This window comes from Coccinella septempunctata, chromosome 4, assembly GCF_907165205.1.
Source record: "Coccinella septempunctata chromosome 4, icCocSept1.1, whole genome shotgun sequence".
NCBI lineage: Eukaryota > Metazoa > Arthropoda > Insecta > Coleoptera > Coccinellidae > Coccinella > Coccinella septempunctata.
The window spans coordinates 33,103,621-33,116,305 of NC_058192.1; the positions used below are offsets into that span (position 1 = coordinate 33,103,621).

Here is a 12,685-nt window from a genome sequence, read left to right on the forward strand (position 1 = left end):
AGCGATAACAAGTACTTTAAAACCGAATTTATTACAACAATCTAACTTACTGTGAACCGTACAGTTATTTCCAAGTCAAGAAATATATACAGCTGATGACCAAGTTCAAAAATAAGGAAAACAGAAATGCAATAACTTGTCACGGTAATCAGAAAGTGAAATCAATGAATCAAAGAATATTCAAATCAATTATATTCAGTCAAACTATCAGGTATTAAAGAAAGCAAACAATTAATAGCAGTTACTTTGATTCCTTCTGAGACAATAACGGATATACGGGGTTTATATAAAATTTACAGCAACCGGGTGTCTCAGAAAGATCCAAGTCTCTGTAATCGGTTAACTTAGCAATGGGTTTGATCCCGAGCACTTCCAGTGATTTTCAGTGTACAGGCCAATCAGAATTTAAACTATTCAATAAACGGGACGGGGTTGATGCAGATGAAACACAATGCAACAGTTTACAGGATAACGAGGTAGTTTATCGTGGTCTCTCCGTGGCAACCTTGGGTGTACACGCCAAGCATTACCAGCAGAAAAACTTCGAGACGTCTGCCGATTGGTTTCTGTCACCAGATAGCCAGGCGAGAGAAGTCTGCGGTAAACGGGACATCTACACGGAACACAACAGGGGTAGTACGGTATAAGTTACTGTGGTCTTTCTGTGGCAACCTTGGGTGTCACACGCCAAGCATTACCAGTAGAAAAACTTCGAGACCTCTGCCGATTGGTTTCCGTCACCAGATAGCCAGGCGACAGAAGTCTGCGTTTAACGGGAAGTCTAAACGGAACACAAATGGGGTAGGACGGGATAGGCTACTGTGGTCTTTCTGTGGCAACCTTGGGTGTCACACGCCAAGCATTACCAGTAGAAAAACTTCGAGATTTCCGTCGACTGGTCTTGGTTCACCAGAGAACCAAGCGACAGAAGTCTGCGTTAAACAGCAAGGATTAACACAATTCAACAAATAAAAGAATGCAACTTTGAATCACGAAGTATGCGGTATCAAGAAAAGACTTACAGTTTGTTCCGGTACGGTCACACCACCACTTAAGCAAAAAAAATGAAGAAAAGCAAAAGAAAACTCTAATAGGAAGAAAGACTTAAAAAGCGGAAATGAATTAATTACTGAATCGAGAAAAGAATCAATTACAGAATCACTACCGGATCAGGACTGAAAAATGAATCTAGAATACAGAATCGCAGATTGACTACCGAATGAATAATAATGAATTATCTTCGTCTGGTGGTGTGGCCCTATTTATTAACTCTCCAACATGTGGACGGTCACGTGATCAAAATTGCACTCAAAATTCGGAATTCTCGAATATTCTCCCCAGAAGAAATATTCTCGGTGGCGGTTATCTCTTTAGCGGTAAAAGATACTGTCGTTATCTGCAATCCACGATGTTTTATACTGAATTCGGCGTGTTTTTGTGGACGGAAAAACAACGCCGAATGCAGAAAGACACTTTTTCTTTATTTTGAATTCTTGCGGCGGATTAATGATGGAAATTTCAATTGTACGGAATTTGAATTTATTCATCAGGATTCTGAAAAATATTTCCAAAATGAAACGGAATAACTATATTGAAACTGAAATCTCCATCAGACGGTGTTGCATTATTCCAACTGGAAAATTCAGGGAAACGGATATTTAAAACGAGGCTTGATTTTTACCAAAAAAACAATCAAGTATCGTTACAGGCCCCTTGGTTTTCGAGATATTGGAGATTTTCGAAAATTAAAGAAAATCACACCCTTCGCCACTCGTTTTGCAGGCAAGATTCCAAATAGAGGAATTTTTTCAAACTATTTTTTGTTTAGTATACCTGTATAGATGCGGTATCGACTGTAAATCATTATTTTTGAGGCGCATGAATACTTTTCCATAAAAAAAAAGATCTAACTCAACTTTTCCGTTTTGCTTATTTCTATTCCTATTCCTAAGTTCAACCCAGCGTGGTGTAAAAAATAATATGGTTACCTGAGTGCCAAAGCAAGAGGAAGCATGCCTGTTTCACTGAGATTTTGAAAATAGTCTACACTTTCTAATGAATCATAGTTTATTGCAAATCAACAATTTTAAAAATAAGTATCGTTTCATTGAATTGAATTTCACAAAAGATGCTCTAAGAGGCCGCCATGAGCTTCAGTACATGCTCTATACCTTCTTATAGATGGTTGTCTCAGTCTGCTTGCATTTCTCATTTTAGCTGCTAAAAATTTTAGAAACAGTGTTTACATTAAACTAGGCCTCAACTGATTGCAATAGGAATTTATTTTGTATTAAATGCTGAATATACAGAGAGTTATACCATTTTGGAATCTTAATGAAACGGGCATGTTTTATCTTGCATTGGCCCTCAGGTAACAATTTTATTTTTCACACCACGCTAGGTTGAACTCATGAAAAAAAAAATTTGTAAAACAGAAGAGTTGAGTTAGATCTTATTTCATGAAGAACTATTCATGCGCTTCAAAAATCATGAATTATATTCGATAGATCATCTATTCAGGAATACTTTCCAAAAAACAGTTTGAAACAATCCTTCATTTGAAGTCTTGCCTGCAAAACGAGTGGCGAAGGGTGTAATTCTCTTGAATTTTCGAAAATCTCCAATATCTCGAAAACCAAGGCACTTTTACTGAACATAAAATATATTTTTCTGAACCGCCATAGAATCCTCTACCCGCAGGCTCCATATTATCCATTCATTACGCCACACCCTGTATAATACAAGCAAAAAAACCCGCATAAGAATGACAGTCCCAGAAATTTAGTGGTATGCTCCGAGGCGATTGAACTATCCTCTATATTTATTGATTTTATTTTTTATAGATAATATTATATCTATCTGTTGTGAATAGAATACTTGTTGTTTTATCCACATTCAAAATCAATTTGTTCATAGCTAGCCAGTGTTTAATTCCTTCATAAACAATAGCAGCGATATTTGACTTGTTCTTCCTCCAATGATTATATTAGTGTCATCCACGAATCCTGTGACTGATGTTAGGTCCAATCCAAAACTATCGTACAAATCATTAATGAACAAAACAAACAGTATGGGTTCCAGAACACTACCCTGAGGTACCCCACACTCACAACCAATTAATGTGGATTTGGCTTTGGTGCCTGATTTCTTTATGACAGTTCTTTGTTTTCTGTTGTTCAGATATGATTCAAAGCAGGTGTATGCCCTACCTCTGATTCCCATTCTTTTAAGTTTACACACTATGAGAGGTGTGGATAAACAATCATATGCTTTAGTCAAGTCTTGTAACATGCGTTTCTCGGAGAAGCCTTAATCTCGAGCGCCAGCTATTCTTTTCAATAGGAAGAATAGCAAACCTACCAGGGTAGCTGCTAGCCAGAGACAGAGCTCGGTGTTGTCTAGGGTAGTAGCGACAACGAAGAAGTCAAAATCGAACTATGTAAAAGTTTATTCACAACTTCGGAAACTAATCACATGTACAAGGGAGATATGTGTGATATAAAATATGAGTGATTCTATCAGTGAAAATACATTCGGGAAATCTTATCCGGTCACGAGCACTTTATGAAATTTATACCGGGTGTAGTGAAAAATTAACGGTTCAATAAAAATGCGCCAACCAGAACTGACGAATGCTAAGGACTTGCTATACGGTATCGGTGTGTAGTTGTATTTCTCCGGGAATGAAACACAATAAGGGCGGGTCGGTTCGTGACTTTTATTCGCTGCCCCAAGGGTTATAGCACACCATGATTGACAGCGAAGAAAATGTCTATTTTTAACGCAACTACGGGATTTCACTGATTACGTGCGGTATCTCTTATTCTCTGCCCCAAGGGTTATAGCACACCATGATTGACAGAAAAGAAGAGATTTCGGATCTAACACTTATGACGCGGAACGCGGACAGGGGGGTTGACGGAACCTTCCCTTCAGTAACGTGCGGTATCTCTTATTCTCTGCCCCAAGGGTTATAGCACACCATGATTGACAGAAAAGAAGAGATTTCGGATCTAACACTTATGACGCGGAACGCGGACAGGGTAAAGAACGATAAAATACAACAGGAAACGATACAGTACAGCAGTGTCAAAGTTAAAGAAGTAACGGCGTAGGTCTAACAAAGAAACTGAACGGTACAGACGGGGACCTACCTCCTTTGTTTCTAGCACTCGAAACTCAAAGGATTTAAAAGAAAAACTAAAAAAATTAACTTTAAGCACTGATGCAAATAACACAAAATGATTATTCTCAACGGCGAAAGTACTACGGAAAATCAACTGAATTTATAATAGAAGTTAGAAACCACGTTAGAAAGCGAAATAATACTCAAGCGAAAGGAAAGCACTGAAGTAAAATTCAAAAGTCGGCCGAAGAACTGAAGTAACAGTCGAAAAGTCGAAAAGTGTCCGTCGCGGGGGGGAAATTTGCTTTTATAGGCATATCCCCTCTCACGGTAAAATCTGAAAATTCCAGAATACGACAAGACTGAAAAACGTCGTCAGCTCCGGTTTATCGCATATCAACAGATGAAAAACGTTGAAATCTTCAGCGGCATGTAAGAAAAACAACGTGAAATACAGATAAGCGGTTTTTTACATTTACTCTGCCTGTCGGAATGAATGTACGGAATATTCGAGAATTAAAATATTTTCAAAGACGGAAATTTAAAACGAAAAAATGCACTAAGATGAACTCCAATTTTCCCCAGAAAACTGGGGTTCATTACACCACCTCCACCTCGGAAGAAATTAACTTACAATGAAATAGTGAGCTTAATTTCACGACTCTATCTACCCCTAGTACCTTACTTTCGCGCGCGCCACCTATATACTCGTGACCAGTTTACAATAGCTGTATTCGATAGTACTTATCTTCTCTATGGTTGGCCACTGGTAGTTCCAATGCGCACGCAGAAACGTCAGCGTCCGTCAGCTCGGCGCAGGTCTCCGCCATCTTGTCAAAGAATTTTGTTCAGCGTTCCGTGCGTGGATGTTCAATTATTATACCTTCTCCATGTGGAAATCCATCTTTATCGCTGGTCGGAAACGTGCCATGTTTCATCCCTCCGGTGAGTACCTAATTTAACTGTGTTTGGCGGGTGTTTGAATTCCATCGTGGTTTTGTAGGTTACCCAGGAATCGTGGGAGCTGCAACAGGTGGAAAGCCTCCAACAGCTCGACGTGGGGGCTCAATGGGCTGGTGTGACCCGGCTGTACGGACGTTGAGACTCTCGGATCCGGTATGAGACTTGCAGGTGGGTAATTTCTAACACTAAACTCTCCAATCTTCATCGTTCTTCGTGGTCAACTTTTCTTCTTGGAGCGATTTTTCTCTGTATTCTGTTTTCAGGTAGACGGTGCTTTCTTCAGGTAAACAGTGTTAAATTGACGGTACAATAATTTCGATTCGGTTCAGGACAGAAATTGGTTAGATCTATTGGATTAATAGACGGATATACTCAGTTGCAAGGTGAAACAGTATCCTTTATTGGTATTCCTTACATAAATAACAGATTTTTCGGACAGTTTTAACAGGTTTGATTTATAATTGCATGTTGAACGGATGAAAATCTGTAGATACGATATTTCGGTCAACGGTGGTGCCTGTACGGAATTTGAACGGAATTGTTACGGTGTAATCGGTTATAATTATGCTGAATAACGTGCTTCAGATTTACAAGATTTCTCCTTGCAGGTGGCATCGGCTTCTTGGACAGGTACGGAGGGCTAATTCTCTACTGGTTTTACCTGCTGATTCTTGGTGACAGATTGTCCGGATGCACTGGTGATATCACACTGTACGGCAGCCTCTCTATGACAGTGATGAGAATGACAAGGACAGTTTCTAGTCAGTGTACCTAGCAGTTATTCGGATCAACAGGTAAACGGAAAATAATAATACAATCGGTAACGGAAAGAAATAACGGATTTCCTCCTTTCAGAGGTTATTTCTATAGAACGGTTAACGGATCATGACAATAATATATATTATGCATGAAATGGTTTTAAATCTTTAATGTGTATGTTAGTGATTTTTCTACCCTCTGTATCTTTCAGGTCATAGACGACAGGTGAAACAACTTTAACGACGGTAAACGGTCCGGAAAACTTCGGAGCCAACTTGGCGGCGAAACTGTCAACGGCCGAGGATAAAGGACGGTCCCGGCGTAGAACTTTATCTCCCACATGGTATCGGATTTCTCTTCGTCGAAGATTGTAGTGGTGAGCCTGTTGCTGGAAGGCACGGTACAGTTTAGTACGAACGAACTCATAAGCCTCCTGGAGATGTTTGATCTGTTGAGTACGGTAAGTCATGTCTCTATTTTCTTCTCCTGTACGGTTGGATTCTCCGTTCATTTCATTATTGTGGGGGTTTGTCGAATAAATCGCCCTCGGGATTTCTAGTTCCCTTCCATAATTTAAAAATGCCGGTGTAAATCCAGTAGACTCCTGTTTAGCGGTGTTGATGGCAAACGTTAACTCTCCTATCTTTTCATCCCAGGTTCGTTGATCGGCTTCACAAAACTGTGCTATCATGGTCTTCAGGGTACGGTTAGCTCTTTCTACAGGGTTGCACTGAGGAGTATACGGTGGTGTGAAACGGTGAGCAATGTGCAGCTCTCGGAGACTGTTCTTGAATAGCCTGCTGTCGAATTGTACTCCATTGTCGGATATTACTAGTTTTGGGCAACCGTATTTCAGGATGACTTGTTCGTAGAGGGCCGAATAAACAGTTTTGGCGGTGGCTTTCCGCAACGGACGACACTCTACCCACTTTGTGAACCGGTCTTGCATTACCACGATGTAAGAGTTTCCCTTTTTTGACCGTGGCAATGGTCCAACTATGTCCGTGGATACTTCTTTGAACGGCGCATCCGCCATTCGGTGTGGTTGCATCTTACCAGGGGTTTTCTGTTGCGAAACTTTGTACTTTTGGCACGATGTGCAGTTCCTCACGTATTTCGCAATGTCTCTAAACATCCCTGGCCAGTAATAATTTCTGGCTATCCGTGCAATCGTCTTAGCAATCCCCATGTGACCTGCTAGTTCTGAGTCGTGGTTTTCCTGCAGTACTTCTGTTCGCTGTTCGGTCGGTACACAGAGTTTCCAGGGTTGGCCGGTTCCATCTTCTGTGAAGTCGGATGAGTCCCAGAAATGTCGCATCAGTTTTCCATTTCTAACGGCGTAGTCAGGAAAATTTGCTGGGTCTTTTTCCACCTCCTGTAACTTCTTGTTGTACCATTTGCACTGGGTACTTTCTATTTCGGCCAGGTATACGGAATCTACGGACGGTAACGGTTTAGGTGATGGGTTGTCCGCGGGTGGATTCAGGGATTTTCTCCGGCCCTGCACCTCAACAGCTTCTTGAATTTTCGGTGTTGGTTTGGCAATCAGTCGACCTTCCAGGTAACAGTCCGCGGTACTGAGGTTAATGGAAAAATTGAACCTTCCTAATACGTCCATTCCTAGAATGAGGTCAACTGGTAAATCAGGCACCAACAGAAATTTTACGTCGGTCAAGGAATAATCAGCCAGGTGAACAGCGGTAGTGTAGAGTTTGGGTGTTGTCGTGGGTTGACCATTTGCAACCACCACGAAACCATTCTCAACATGTTGTCCGGTGATTCCCTTGCTTTCACACTGCTTTGCCACTTTCCGACTTACGAAACTCTTCGTGGCTCCCGTGTCAATTAATGCTTTGTAGTGCTTTCCGGCTATCTTAACTTCGACAAGCGGTCGGTTATCATTCCAGGCGGTCGATGTTATGGGAGTCAGTGTGTTGGGAGATATGGTCGACTCCTTCTCCATACCTCCGTCTAGTTTTCCGGACGGCAGGGACAATCTCGTGAGAGAATGTTCTCCCTCTGACATCGAGAACAGAAAATTTTCGGTGGCCTGCGACATTCTCGACGCATGTGGCCATATCCACCACATCGGAAACACTGTATCTGGAAGGACACTCTCCTCCCTGATGATGATTGGGTCCGGTCAGCATGGCTATTTTCGGCTCGACGACGGGGTGGCGGTGTTGAATTTCCGGATCTACCTTCGGACCTGTCTCCAGAAGTTGGACGGTGTGATTCCTGTTGCTGGACTATTGACTCTCTGGATCGGTGTGACTTTGGACGGCTTTCCCCCTGCGGAGAAAGTCGTGTCTGGTCGGCTGGTGTCGGCGGGATTGATTTCCTATGATCAGTTGTTTGTACCTGTTCTCCGGTATCCACAGAAAAACTCGCCTGATATCGGTTCAGTTGGCGGGGAGTGTACGTTAGGTGAGGTTCCTCCACGAAACCTGGTTTTGAGGGTGGCCGGGTGTACTGGCTCATCTGCCATTGGACCAGTTCAAAAACTTTTCCTTTACGGAGAAGTTCATCATACGTCTTGGTCTCCTGGAAGGCCAAGGCCTGCTGTAAGGGCGGAATCAACCTCTGTCGGATGAGTCGGATCTGCTCCACCTCGGATGGTTTTGTATAGGTGAGTTTCTGGAATAAGTTCTGCATCCGGGTAACATACAGAAGCAACTTTTCCTCAGGACCTTGTGTTCGTCTTTTTATTTCCTCTAACAGATTCTCCTCATAGTTGACAGGCAGAAATGCTTCTTTCAGTTGGTTGCTGAAATCTTCCCAGTCCTCGAAAGTACCTCTCCTGGGAATAAACCAATCTCTCGCATCCTTCCGTAGTAATTCATAAACTGATTCGAAAACTTGTTCCAGGGACACTTTACGGGATTCAGCCAGCCTCTCCACCTCTTCAAGAAATCCGGTCACACTTCCAGTGCCATCAAAGGAAATGTTCCATTTGTGTACAGGGACAGTCGGTATTGTTGATCGGGACTCCGGTTCTGATCTGGCAGGTGTTGTGATGACTGGTCGGTCAGAACTTATCCAAGGTGCAGGTAAGTGTGGAAAAGACACCCTTCGTGTAGAATTAATCCATCTACCCTGTGTCGGACCGTCAGGTGTTGTTGTTCTACAGTCCTGTGACTGTGTGAGAGGTATCGCTGGTAACTGTCGCAGTAATGCTCTACATGTCTGTCGTGTCTCATTCATGACCTCTTCTAACGTTGGATTCCTTACAGGTGTTCCAGTATGTGAGACATCGACCGCTACAGGAGGATCGACACCATCTTCCAAGTCGATAAGCGATGGCTCTCGGAGCCCTGAAATCCGTTCCGGTTGGATCGGTGACACACCAGGTGAACTGGGCACCTCCACATCCAAGAGAGACCTCTGATGTCGGTTAGATGGCTGCGGCCGTTCACGATTACTCCTCTGACGCAGCTCCTCCAGTGTCTCCAACGCCTTAGCTGTAGTCGCCTTCATTTGTCCAACTAGTTGTAACTGTGTTGTGTCTGCAGTAACAATAAAGTCCAGCCTTCCTTGTATGTGTATTAATCGGGTGTAAATTCGCGAAAATTCGTTAGCCGCATTCTCGTGATTGAAGTTCTGAAGGGATTCCACTAAATCGGTGAGTTTATTTTGGCAGATCTCAATCTCCGAGGCGGGGTTCAATGATGTTGGGGGTAATAGAGGTTCATTAGACTGAAGTACTTGTCGTAGTAGACTCCGTTTAGTCATCACAGTACCCGGTATCGATTGTCCTCTCAGTTGTAATTCGTATGTAAGTTCATCACTGAGTAACCGGTTTACATCCATGTTCGACATATTATTTTCAACTAAGTCCGATTCAGAACGCACCAATCTTTCACACTCGGTATGTCTTTCACAATCTGTTTAAGTTCTAAGTCCAACCCGGTGAGTTAATCGTTAGCTAACCTACTCACTTAAGTTCGATGTGGGTATCGGTGTAACCCAAAAAAAAAAAAATAAAGTCTAAGTCCCGGTGTATAAAAAAAAAAAAAAAAAAAAAAAAAAAAAAAAATCTAAGTTCAAGTCCCGGCGCACTAAAATAAGCTAAGTCCCGATGTATCACACTAAAAATTTTACAAGTCCGACGTTACTCGAAAAAAATTTCAATCAGTCCCACTAAAGTCCGAAAATATTCGCGAAATACCGCACTCACTCGCAAGTCGTTTCATATAGTCCGGAAAATGTCCCGAAATTCGAATCGCACCAGAACGCACAGGTTAATTTCCAAACAGTTTTTCAAGTTCAATATTCGGAAAATAAATCACAATAATCGGATTTCAGCCTTCAGAAAAATCAGAAATAACTGGTAAGTTTCAACAGTACTGGTCAAAAGAAAATAAAAGCAGGTAGACAAGTTATCAACAGGGTAATAGGTGATTCACTATTAAACTGATAGGTAAATAGAACCTATTAAATTTTACCAATTGTGACAATAAATTTTCAATGTTCGGAAATTCACTCACCTTCAATACGAAATTAAAACAGTTCAATTCAATAAATCAGAAATAATAAGAAATCGGAAATAATTTCCACTGATATTAAGGCGCAACAACAGTTCAGTTTTCAATAACTCAATAAAGTAATCGGCAAAAGGAATAATCACAAATTAATTGAATTATTTCCAATAGGTTTCAACAATAGGAAAATTTTCAGAATATAGTCCAATTCAATTCACAGTATAACAGTTCAATACAGGGTGGCAGGTAATAAAACACAGATCAAGTTTATTTTTCACAGTTCTCGGTTCAAGAAATAGTTACTCACTGTTCTTAGGTTTTACTCACTGTTTCGGGAATTCACTCACTGTCCGGTTAATGTCTCTCACCTCTGTTGTTTCCTACTGGATTTTGCACAGTCCCTGCTCGGGCGCCATTTTGTAACGTGCGTTTCTCGGAGAAGCCTTAATCTCGAGCGCCAGCTATTCTTTTCAATAGGAAGAATAGCAAACCTACCAGGGTAGCTGCTAGCCAGAGACAGAGCTCGGTGTTGTCTAGGGTAGTAGCGACAACGAAGAAGTCAAAATCGAACTATGTAAAAGTTTATTCACAACTTCGGAAACTAATCACATGTACAAGGGAGATATGTGTGATATAAAATATGAGTGATTCTATCAGTGAAAATACATTCGGGAAATCTTATCCGGTCACGAGCACTTTATGAAATTTATACCGGGTGTAGTGAAAAATTAACGGTTCAATAAAAATGCGCCAACCAGAACTGACGAATGCTAAGGACTTGCTATACGGTATCGGTGTGTAGTTGTATTTCTCCGGGATTGAAACACAATAAGGGCGGGTCGGTTCGTGACTTTTATTCGCTGCCCCAAGGGTTATAGCACACCATGATTGACAGCGAAGAAAATGTCTATTTTTAACGCAACTACGGGATTTCACTGATTACGTGCGGTATCTCTTATTCTCTGCCCCAAGGGTTATAGCACACCATGATTGACAGAAAAGAAGAGATTTCGGATCTAACACTTATGACGCGGAACGCGGACAGGGGGGTTGACGGAACCTTCCCTTCAGTAACGTGCGGTATCTCTTATTCTCTGCCCCAAGGGTTATAGCACACCATGATTGACAGAAAAGAAGAGATTTCGGATCTAACACTTATGACGCGGAACGCGGACAGGGTAAAGAACGATAAAATACAACAGGAAACGATACAGTACAGCAGTGTCAAAGTTAAAGAAGTAACGGCGTAGGTCTAACAAAGAAACTGAACGGTACAGACGGGGACCTACCTCCTTTGTTTCTAGCACTCGAAACTCAAAGGATTTAAAAGAAAAACTAAAAAAATTAACTCTAAGCACTGATGCAAATAACACAAAATGATTATTCTCAACGGCGAAAGTACTACGGAAAATCAACTGAATTTATAATAGAAGTTAGAAACCACGTTAGAAAGCGAAATAATACTCAAGCGAAAGGAAAGCACTGAAGTAAAATTCAAAAGTCGGCCGAAGAACTGAAGTAACAGTCGAAAAGTCGAAAAGTGTCCGTCGCGGGGGGGAAATTTGCTTTTATAGGCATATCCCCTCTCACGGTAAAATCTGAAAATTCCAGAATACGACAAGACTGAAAAACGTCGTCAGCTCCGGTTTATCGCATATCAACAGATGAAAAACGTTGAAATCTTCAGCGGCATGTAAGAAAAACAACGTGAAATACAGATAAGCGGTTTTTTACATTTACTCTGCCTGTCGGAATGAATGTACGGAATATTCGAGAATTAAAATATTTTCAAAGACGGAAATTTAAAACGAAAAAATGCACTAAGATGAACTCCAATTTTCCCCAGAAAACTGGGGTTCATTACAGTCTATGAAGAGAGCTAATGCCAAGTTATCCTGTTCTATAAGATTTATTATTGTCTTTGTTAATTCAAAACTGGCAGTTTGTGTTGATCTATTTCGTAGGTAACCATGTTGATAAGCAGAAAAGAGGCTACACCCTTCAATGAAATCTATCAATCTTCTGCACATTGCATGCTCAAATATCTTAGAAAAGCTTGGCAATACACTAATAGGGCGATAACTCTCGAATAAATTTTTATCACCTTTCTTATATACAAGGTGAATCAGTCCTATTTTCAATTGATCTGGAAAAATGCCATATATAAAGGAGTTATTTATTATTATTTAGCTCTCGATCAGGCCATACATTGATATCATATACACGAAATCCGTAGTTATATATTTTTTTCCAATAGTTTGTCATGACTCACTGTGTCGAATGCTTTCGCAAGATCTACAAATACACCGAGAGTTGGTTTACTGGTATCTATATTTTCATAAAGCTTTGTTGATAA

General features: G+C 41.1%; 1 long non-coding RNA gene across 1 annotated transcript; it reads left to right on the forward strand.

Moving 5' to 3' along the window:
* The first annotated feature begins 5,014 nt into the window (after positions 1 to 5,014).
* On the forward strand, positions 5,015 to 6,121 carry LOC123312310. Its single transcript, XR_006537607.1, has 4 exons — positions 5,015 to 5,071; positions 5,130 to 5,257; positions 5,698 to 5,883; positions 6,060 to 6,121. It is a non-coding gene; the product is annotated as an uncharacterized LOC123312310 (long non-coding RNA).
* The last annotated feature ends 6,564 nt before the right edge of the window (positions 6,122 to 12,685 follow it).